Source organism: Mustela nivalis (assembly GCF_964662115.1).
Source record: "Mustela nivalis genome assembly, chromosome: 11".
NCBI lineage: Eukaryota > Metazoa > Chordata > Mammalia > Carnivora > Mustelidae > Mustela > Mustela nivalis.
In genome coordinates this window covers 36,259,527-36,270,703 of record NC_139030.1, presented here as the reverse complement: position 1 = coordinate 36,270,703, position 11,177 = coordinate 36,259,527, and positions in this window count along the sequence as shown.

Here is an 11,177-nt window from a genome sequence, read left to right as displayed (position 1 = left end):
AAAAATATATTTATGTATAAACTATGGCATAGCAGACAGCATTACGGACCCACCCCATATCCCCTCAGAACCATTTATTATTTTCACATGCCTGCTATGATATGTTTGCTCTCCCAGCAGCAAGCACCTGCATCTCCTTATCTGGGGGCTGCCCCCAGGCTGCCAAAAGCTGCTTGACCAGCCTGCAGAGAGAACTGCCCCTTGACAGCTGAAAATATTTTAGAATTTACAGCTTCCATAGAAGCTGTTAACTAATGACTGACTGGTATAGGAGTGTAAATACTAGTTCTCCCTTGTCTCCTGTGTTATAACCCACACTTCCTTCAGAATTGCCCTACAAAACTGAGGCAAATTTACTTAACTTTCAAAGACTTCAACCTGATAACCCACCTAGTTCTATTATGCTTCTGGGTTGGCTTTGGGAATCCAGAAATTGAAGGAGACTCAATTTTAATGATGTGCAAGTTCCAGAATTGCCTTGTAAGAATGTTGAGGAAGGAAATGAAAAGGTTAAGAGAAAGAAATATGTGAGAGAAAACCTATTCTATAGAAGTTGCCAAGCTCTTGCTGGCTGCTCAGTGGAAGTGTGAGCAGTGTCTTGCTGGCCCTGTTCTGCCATAAATGCTATGGTTTTCAGCACCTGCTGGCTACCAACTCCACCCTCTTCCAGGGTCAGGTCCACGGTATCTTGGATAGTAGATCAGGACTTGATCCTGATTTACTTCTGCCTGTAGAAGTTCATGGACTGCACTTTCATGCAGTTCAACAACTGACTGAGGACAAACCAGCACCCAACCCCACATAGTATGATTTTTGCTTCCATGGATTTAATAAAAATTCACCATTTAAACAAACAAAATAAAGATGGGCCCAGAGATTTTGTTCATTAAGGAGATAAGGAGTGCACCTGTGCTGGTTACACCATCATGACTAACTTGCTCAGTTGTTGCTATCTTCTCAGGTCATGACGGACAGCAGAAAGCTTTAATGGAATTGGGCTTCTTAGTCTCAATGAAGATGATACGATTCCAGAATATCTTTGTTTCACATTCATTTAAAAAGTACCCCTTTTTCTGATTAGAAATATATGAAGATATTTGCAAACGACATATCAGATAAAGGACTAGTGTCCAGAATCTATAAAGAACTTAGCAAACTCAACACCCAAAGAACAAATAATCCAATCAAGAAATGGGCAGAGGACATGAACAGACATTTCTGCAAAGAAGACATCCAGATGGCCAACAGACACATGAAAAAAGTGCTCCCTATCACTCGGCATCAGGGAAATACAAATCAAAACCACAATGAGACATCACCTCACACCAGTCAGAATGGCTAAAATCAACAAGTCAGGAAATGACAGATGCTGGCGAGGATGCGGAGAAAGGGGAACCCTCCTACACTGTTGGTGGGAATGCAAGCTGGTGCAGCCACTCTGGAAAACAGCATGGAGGTTCCTCAAAATGTTGAAAATAGAACTGCCCTATGACCCAGCAATTGCACTATTGGGTATTTACCCTAAAGATACAAACATAGTGATCCAAAGGGGCACGTGCACCCAAATGTTTATAGCAGCAATGTCCACAAGAGCCAAACTATGGAAAGAACCTAGATGTCCATCAACAGATGAGTGGATCAAGAAGATGTGGTATATATACACAATGTAATACTATGCAGCCATCAAAAGAAATGAAATCTTGCCATTTGCGACAACATGGATGGAACTAGAGTGTATCATGCATAGTGAAATAAGTCAAGCAGAAAAAGACAACTATCATATGATCTCCCTGATATGAGGAAGTGGTGATGCAACATGGGGGCTTAAGTGGGTAGGAGAAGAATAAATGAAACAAGATGGGATTGGGAGGGAGACAAACCATAAGTGACTCTTAATCTCACAAAACAAACTGAGGGTTGCTGGGGGAGGGGTTTGGGAGAAGGGGGTGGGATTATGGACATTGGGGAGGGTATGTGCTTTGGTGAGTGCTGTGAAGTGTGTAAACCTGGTGATTCACAGACCTGTACCCCTGGGGATAAAAATATATGTTTATAAAAAAAAATAAATAAATAAATTAAAAAATATATATATGTACGTAGGCAGGTTTTTAAAAAGCCATTTAGAGATATCATTCTTGGTCTTCTAGTTTCAGTCCTTGCTGTTTACTGGTCTCTCATGGGTATACATCATGGTAGTGCACATAGTCTTTTATTATTTTTCCTATTTTCAGAACTTTTGTACATTTTGTGTTTCATCTGGAAACTTTTACTGTTGGTCTTTTATCCAGTTCATAAAATCGGTCTTTTATTGTACATTATTTACTATTAATCTTGTCTATTAAGAGCTCAAATTTTATTTTTCAGGTTTAAATTTAAGACTTCTTTCATTGATTCTCTAATGAACTCATTATTATTATAAGTTTTAACTTATTAACTCATAGTTTTATTTTCTTGTGGTTGGAGAAGATACTTATAGTTTTGTTTTCTTGTGGTTGGAAAAGAAATGATGATTACATGATTTCAATCTTAAAATTTATCGACTTATTTTGTGAGATAACATGTACTTTATTCTGGAGCTTGTTCCATGTGCAGTGGAAAAGAAATGTGTGTTCTCCTGTTTGGGGTAGAGTGCTCTGTAAATGTCTTTTCGGTCTGATCGGTTTATAGGATCATTCAAGCTTCCTATGTCCTGCTGTCTCATTGTTTTATCCATTATTGAAAGGAGTGTTTTCAGAATCAGCTCCTATTATAGAATTACTTCTTCCTTCAATTCTGTCAATTTTTGCTTCATATACTTTGGGGCCCTGTTGTAAGGTGCATAAGGGATTATAATTGTTTTATATTTTGTTGAATTGAAACTTTTATTAGTATATAATATCATTTTTCATTTCTTTTAACAGTTTTTGACCTAAAATCTATTTTTTGATAATAATAAATTTGCTCATGTATCTTTTGGTTACAATGTTTAAGAAATATCTTTCTCTGTCCATTTAAATTTAACCTCTTGTGTCTTTGTATCTTATGAGTCTCTTGTAAATAGTACAGATTAATCATGCTTTTTATTTACTCTACTAATTTCTGCCTTTTAATTAGAAAGTTCAGTCTTTTTACTTCTTAAGGAATTACTGATAAGGTAGGACTTACTACTGCCAGTTTGCGATTTGTTTTCTCAAATTCTACATTAATGCCTTTTTTTGGTAACTAATTTTTTGCAATGCATCATTTGATTTCCTTCTTCTTTCCTTTTCTGTATATTTTTTAGTGATTTCTTAGTGGATTCCTGGGGATTACAGTTAATATCTTATTATAACAATGTATTTTGAATATGAACAACTTAGCTTTAATAGCATACATGCATTCTGCTCTTATGCATCTCTAACCTTCCCTTTTATATCGTTATTGTCACATATTACATTTTTATACATAATGTGCCAATTAGCATAAATTTACTATTCTTTAATACATTTGTCTTATAAGTTATATAAGAAAAAAGTTGATAAATAAGTTACCAAAAAGTGCAAACCTACTGGTTTATTAGAATAAACAATGAATCTTGGAACACTGAAAAAATTTTTATAAAGAAAAAAAGGAATTATCACATGACCCAGAAATATTATTATACAAACACACACACACACACACACACACACACAAACACACACACACACACACACACACACACACACACCAGGAATTAAACAGATCTTTACAGTGAATGTTCTAGCAGTATTATTCATAATAGCTGAAAGATGGTAACAATATCAAGATGAATGGATAAACACAATGTAGTATATACATATGATGGGATATTATTTAACCAGAAAAATGAGTGAAAATTTGATGTATTCTACAACATGGATGAACCTTGGAAATGTTATAAAAAGTAAAATAAGTTGATGCAAAAGAAGAAATTGATTTTGTTTAGAGAAGAAAGTCTAGAAGAATCTACTACATAGAGATTGAAAGTAAATTGGAAGTTACCAGGGGCTGGTGGCAGGAAGAAATTTGGAGTAAAAAGAAAAACTAAATATTAATTTAGCTTTTGGAATTTTTTTATTGCAGGATGACCATGATGATATTCATAGTCCCTCAAAACCAAAAGAGGAAGAGTTGGTTAAGGAGGATTTAGGAATTTAAGAGAGAGTATTTAAGTATCTCTTTCTTTCTTTCTTTCTTTCTTTCTTTCTTTCTTTCTTTCTTTCTTTCCTTCTTTCTTTTTTTTAACCCTCCTCTCTTAAATCCAGGTGGTCTTGGGTGGATAGAAGGTGGGGGCAGGGAGGTAGGAATCCTTTAAACCTTTAATCTTAAGACCTATATGAATATAAAATAGGATGGCTTGGAATAAGATGATTAGTCCTGTTCGATGCAAACTTCTTGAAGACCGAGAGGTCTTGGAACTTTTACTGACTCTTAAAAGATTTTAATTAGATGGGTAAATGGATTAATGCCATTCATGAATGTTTATAATTTGGTTTCAACTTTTTAAAAATAATGTGTTATTGGAACACAAACATGCTTATTCATGTACATATCATCTGAGACTGTTCTCACTCTACAATGACAGTGTACTTGAAGCAGAAACTATATAATCTGCAAAGCCTAATTTTTTTAATTAATTTGTTTTTGGTAATCTCTACACCCAACATGGGGCTTGAACTCACAACCCTGAGATCAAGACTCATATGTTCCTCCAAGTAAGCTGGCCAGGCACCCCAAAATAGGTAGCTCTTTTAAAAAAATTTTTTAAATTTTTTATTAACATGTAATGTATTATTAAGCCCAGGGGTACAAATCTGTGAATCGCCAGGTTTACACATTTCACAGCACTCACCATAGCCAACCTTCACTCACCCAACCACCCTCTCCCTATGCCCTTCCCCCCGGGAACCCTCAGTTAGTTTTGTGAGATCAAGAGTCTCTTTGTTTGTCTCCCTCCTGATCCCATCTTGTTTCAATTTTTTCCTTCCCTACCCCTTAACCCCCTACATTGTCTCTCAAATTCCTCATATCAGGGAGATAATATGATAATTGTCTTTCTCAGATTGGCTTATTTCACGCAGCCTAATACCCTCTAGTTCCATCCACATTGTTGCAATGGCAAGATTTCATTTCTTTTGATGGCTGCATAGTATTCCATTATATATATAAACCACATCTTCTGTAGTCATTCATCTGTTGATGGACATTTGGGTTCTTTTCATAGTTTGGCTATCATGGACATTGCTGCTATAAACCTTCGGGTGCATGGCTCTTCAGATTGCCACCCCAGCTTTCTTCTGATGTCCATTAGCATGATAAATTGTTTTCCACTCTTTCACTTTAAATCTGGAGGTGTCTTTGGGTCTGAAATGAGTTTCTTGTAGATAGCATATTGATGGGTTTTGTTTTTTTATCCATTCTGATACCCTGTGTCTTTTGATTGGGGCATTTAGCCCATTTACATTCAGGGTAACTATTGAGAGATATGAATTTAGTGCCATTGTATTGCCTGTAAGGTGACTGTTACTGTATATTGTCTCTGTTCCTTTCTGGTCTACTACTTAGGCTTTCTCTTTGCTTAGAGGACTCTTTCAATATTTCCTGTAGGACTGGTTTGGTGTTTACAAATTCTTTTAGTTTTTGTTTGTCCTGGAATCTTTTATCTCTCCTTCTATTTTCAAGGATAGCTTAGTTGGATATAGTATTCTTGGTGGCATGTTTTTCTCATTTAGTTCTCTGAATATATCATGCCAGTTCTTTCTGGCCTGCCACATTTCTGTGGATAAGTCTGCTGCCAATCTAATATTTTTACCATTGTATGCTACAGACTTCTTTTCCCGGGCTGCTTTCAGGATTTTCTCTTTGTCGCTAAGACTTGTAAGTTTTACTATTAGATGATGGGGTGTGGACCTATTTTTACTGATTTTGAGGGGGGTTCTCTGCACCTCCTGGATTTTGATGCTTGTTCCCTTTGCCATATTAGGGAAATTTTCTATTATAATTTCCTCCAATATACCATCTACCCTTTTCTCTTTCTTTTTCTTCTGGGATCCCAATTATTCTTATATTGTTTCATCTTATAGTATCACTTGTCTCTCAAATTCTTCCCCTGTGGTCCAGTATTTGTTTGTCTCTTTTGCTCCTCTTCTTTATTCTTCATCATTTGGTCTTTTATATCACTAATTCTCTCTTCCACTTCATTTATCCTAGCAGTAAGAGCCTCCATTTTTGATTGCACCTCATTATTAGCTTTTTTAAAATTTAAGCTTGGTTAGATTTTAGTTCTTTTCTTTCTCCATAAAGGGCTTTTATTTCTCCAGCCAGAGTTTCTCTAATATCTTCCATGCCTTTTTTGAGCCCAGCTAACAATTTAAGAATCATTATTCTGAACTCTAGTTCTGACATCTTATCAATGACCACATTGGTTTGGTCCCTAGCCATTGGTACTACCTCTTGATCTTTTTTTTTGTGGTGAGTTTTTCTACCTTGTCATTTTATCCAGATAAGAATACATTAATGAGAGAATAAAATAGTGAAAGAGTGGCAAAGAACCCAGAAAAATGTGCATTAACCAAATAAGAAGAACCCCCAAATCATGGGGAAAAGAAAGGGGGCAAAAAGAAGTTCAGAAAAAAAATTTAAAATATATATATATATATATATATATATATATATATATATATGATTAGACTGGTGAATGGAACAGAGCCACCCACTTGATTTGGGGTTTATTTTGGTCTTTTAGAAGAAACTAGCTCCTTAAATTTTAAAGAAAGGAAAAAATATATTTATGCGCACAAAAAAAGGGTAAACACGATGAAGGGATGGAATATGACTGTAAATGTGAAAATTTTTTTAAAAATTCAAAAAAAGGAGTTAATAAGATAAGTTGGCTGGGAAAAGAAAGAAAAAAAAAAGTGGAGAGAATTTGGTCAGGCTGGAGACTAGAACAAACCCTGTGCTAGATTTAGGGTATATTTTGATCTATTAGAAGAAGTTGTATCCCAAAACTTTTTAGAAGAAAAAAACTTTGTATGTATACAAAAAATAAAGTTAGATACTATGGTAGATAAAATATGACAATAATAAGGTTCAAAAATATTTTTTTAAAGAAAGGTATTGTTAAGTAAACTAGTTAAAAAATGTTAAAAGAAGAAAGAGGAAAAGTTAAAATAATTAGAATAAGAAAAAAATTTTAAAAATTTAATTAACTTTGCAAGACTAAAGAATCATGGGGAGAAAGCCATGAATTCCATGCTTTGCTTTCCCCTTTTCTGGAATTCCACTGTTCTCCTTTATCAGTGACCTTGGTCTTGCCTGGATGTTCTTGCTGATCTTCAGGGGGGAGGGGCCTATTATAGTGATTCTCAAGTGTCTTTGCCCAAGGTGGAATTACACCACCCTTGCCAGGGGCCAGACTAAGTAATCTGCTGGGTTTCACTCTTGGGAGTTTTTGTTCCGTGAATGCTTTGCTTTTTGTAGTGCTCTGGAGGACGGGAATGAAAATGGCGGCCTCTCAGTCTCTGACCTGGAGAACCCAAGAGCTCGGGGACCCACTCCTCAGTACACCCTTGGATAAAAGTGCTTAATCACTCCTGTCTCCTTGGTCTCTGGCCACGCTCCAAGCTCACCTGGTCTGTGATTGAGCGTTTCTGTCTCTGGCACATAGTTCCAGTTGGAGTCTCCAAACCCAACAGATTCCTGCCTCCAGAGAAGGAAGGTGAGTGTCCCCAAATCTGCCACTTGTGGGGTCCCTGCTCAAAAAGCAGTGGTCCAACTGTGCCACAGATCACAGTTTAAGGTTACTCTAAGCTGAGAGCTCACTCCTCAGTTCCATCTCTGTAGTCAGTTTCTCAACTCTAATACTTGTGAGCCCTGCTACACTCAGACATCCCCAATCCTTCTGTGACCCTGGAGGACCTGAGATCATGCTGTCCCTGTGAGGGCTCCACCCCTGCTTAGTCTCTGGAGCAATGTCCCTCAGTGGAGCAGACTTTTAAAAGTTCTGATTTTGTGCTCTTTTGCTCTGCCACTTGCCAGGAGCCACCCCTTCCCCCCATGGTCTATCTTCCCATGGCTCCAGATTCACGTCTCTGCAGGTCCTCCCTTTCATAAAGTGGTTAATTTTCTGTTTCTAGAATTGCTGCTTTTCTTCTCTTCAATATCCTGTTGGATTTGTGGCTGTTTGTAATTGTTTGATAAATATCTAACTGAACTCCTGTGACCTGATGTCATCTCAGCCTGCTATTCCTCTGCCTGAAAGCTTAAAATGTTACTAACTGGTTCATTATAGAAAAAAAAAATTGCTGACTCTTGGCCTACTGTGTCTGTTCCATGATATCTGTCTTCAATTTTCTTACCCTCTATGATTTTTTCACAGGTTCATTTCTCTCTTTCAAAAGTTTACCTCAAACCATGCCCAAATTCAGTTCCATATTTTCCTAATTGGAATAAACTTTTCCTTCTTTAGCTTTGGTTCTTATCACACTTTGACACTTTATTTTACTTACTCCAGTCTCTTATTATTTGTTTATATTTTTCTTCCCTATTGTAAATATCTTTAGACATAAAGTTATATTTAGGGGAGTGTCCATACCACTCAATAATTGCCTATTGCAGACGCTCAGTTCTGATACTTAAATAAATGAATGTGGTATGCTAGAAATTATCTGAGCTTTTTTTTTTTGGTATTTTATAAATCTTGGGTAATAAATGAATTTTGCTAAAATAATACTTTAATAACTATATGTAATGCATAATTGTAAGAAAAATTTATATTAAAAAAGTATTACCAAAGAATTTTTTAAAGATTTTATTTATTTATTTGACAGAGACAGAGATCACAAGTAGGCAGAGGCAGGCAGAGAAAGAAAAGGAAGCAGGCTCCCTGCTGAGCAGAGAGCCCAATGTGGGGCTCAATCTCAGGACCCTGAGATCATGATCAGAGCTGAAGGGAGAGGCTTTAACCCACTGAGCCACCCAGGCACCCTTACAAAAGAATTTTTTGAAAGAGCATACCACTTTCGTATCTTCCTACAATGTATTTGGTATATTTCACTTATTTTTTCCTATGGGTGAAAACTACATCTTTCTCTGTAGAAGTTTTACTTTCTCCCTTAAGATGGAATGAGTAAAAGACTATCTAAATTTATACACTGGCAACTACATTTTATTGTTTTGTGGTTTTGAGAACTGCTTCCTTTTTAGATGTGTTCCTTTAGATACTAAGACTAATTTTTTATCACTAAAATGTGGATACTCACAGAGATTTCAGAGCTGCATTTTTTTCTCTCAACCAGATGTTCATTCTAAAATCATCCACTAACACTGAATAAATGCATTGCTTTTTCCTTTCTGTGTTTATACATATTAATGCAGTGGAGATTTTGAATTGGACATCCAACCCATTAAATAAAAATATGTATATGTAACTGAAATAATGTTACTATGAAGCATTTACTTTACTTTCATATGAAAAGGAAAATTGTATGAAAATCTCTAAGGATGAATGTTTCTATCATGTAAGTGACAGGATTTATTTCCCCAAATTACAATCTCTGTGTAGATTTTTTTCTGTCTTCTTCTGAATTTATTTTGTTTCTTTACATTTCTTACTATGATAATTAAGAGAGAGTAACACCTTCTGTGTTGACAGAAAAGATTATTTATTCTTTTCACTTAGATTTGCAGAGATTTTTTACTCAAAATTTTTAGATTGCCTAAAAATACAATCCATATGCTGTTTCAGTTTAGTAGCATTAGAAAACTTCATATTTGAAGTGGCTACAAGATGTGACTAAAATTAGATTCAAATATTCACTGTATCTTTGGTAAGACATTTATAAATACAGTAGTTCTTTTTAATTCTGTATAAAAATAAAATTCTAAATATGCTTTTATAGTATATATATTACTTTGAGCTGGTGGTATATTCCTTTAGAATTTATGTCTGTTGTTGAGATTAATAAAGTTCTCTGTGCTTTTAGTGTCAAAATTGCAGATCTTAAATGTTGAATTAAAATGCTCTATCTTTCAAAGACTTTGAAAAATGGAATCCCTTAAAATTATATGTGTGTCCTTAAAGCTCCATAAATCATTCTTTTTCAATAAATAATTCAGTTATAATTTTATTCACTTACAGAAGAGAATAACCCCAAACCATTAATAGGGTAATTACTATTTTAAAATGAACTGAGTCCAGAAGGTCTATAAAGCAATCTTTTTCCAGTGAAATTTCTAGGTAAGCTTAATTAATATTAACTGAACAGATACTTTAAACATCATGTGTTACTTAAGTAGTGGAATTATACTCTTGAATAGGCAGATTTATGCAGCCAGAGTAGCAAGTAGTGGAGATAGCTACTGTTAAGCTCTAAACTAGTGCCTTTTGTTAGAAAAGAGCAAATAAAAGATATCAAATATTCAAACCTGAAGAGAGAAATTTGACAAAAAATTGTAAGTGAAATAAATATTTATTTTTCCTGGTTCAATATTGGCAACTCAATAATCTCTTCCTGTTGAAGGTAACAATTCATTCATCAATGCTCTTTAGTACGATTGTTTACCTTATCCTTTGTTCTCTCTGATTTCACATCTATCAACTAATTAAAATTACTGTACTGAATTCTAATCAAGTGTCTAGTCTCATTACTTAAGAGGAAATCAAGGTGAATCATGTTGAGCCTTGAGTTTAATGGCAGTCGTTGGAATGAAAAAAATATTAGCACTGCAAAGGAATAAAAACTGATTAATAAATAGGTAAATTTATAATCCTTGCACTTTATCTAAAGGACTATGGCAAACCAGTCAATATTCAGGGAGTTCTTTCAGGTGGGAGGGGCCAGGATTTGGTTAACAGGTTAACTGTAATACCATGGTCCTGCCTAGGAAGTAAATTTACTATATTTCAGTAACTGAAATATAGCAACTGGAAGGTTACTAAACTGGAAGGTCCATAGAGTAGAAACCAGCCTCCAGTGAAATGATTCAAAAGGAATAAATCAGAGTGGAATGTCTCCAGGTCACTGAATTGGTGTTCAATATAATGTTCAAACCAAGCTCCAAGGAAATTAACATGCTAGAGATGGGGAAATTAGGCCAAATGAAGTTAATAGACAGACTCGACATGTGAAATAGAGGCGGCTTAGTTAGAATATAGGTGGCAAGTACTTGCCTCTGATAAACAATATAATGGATTA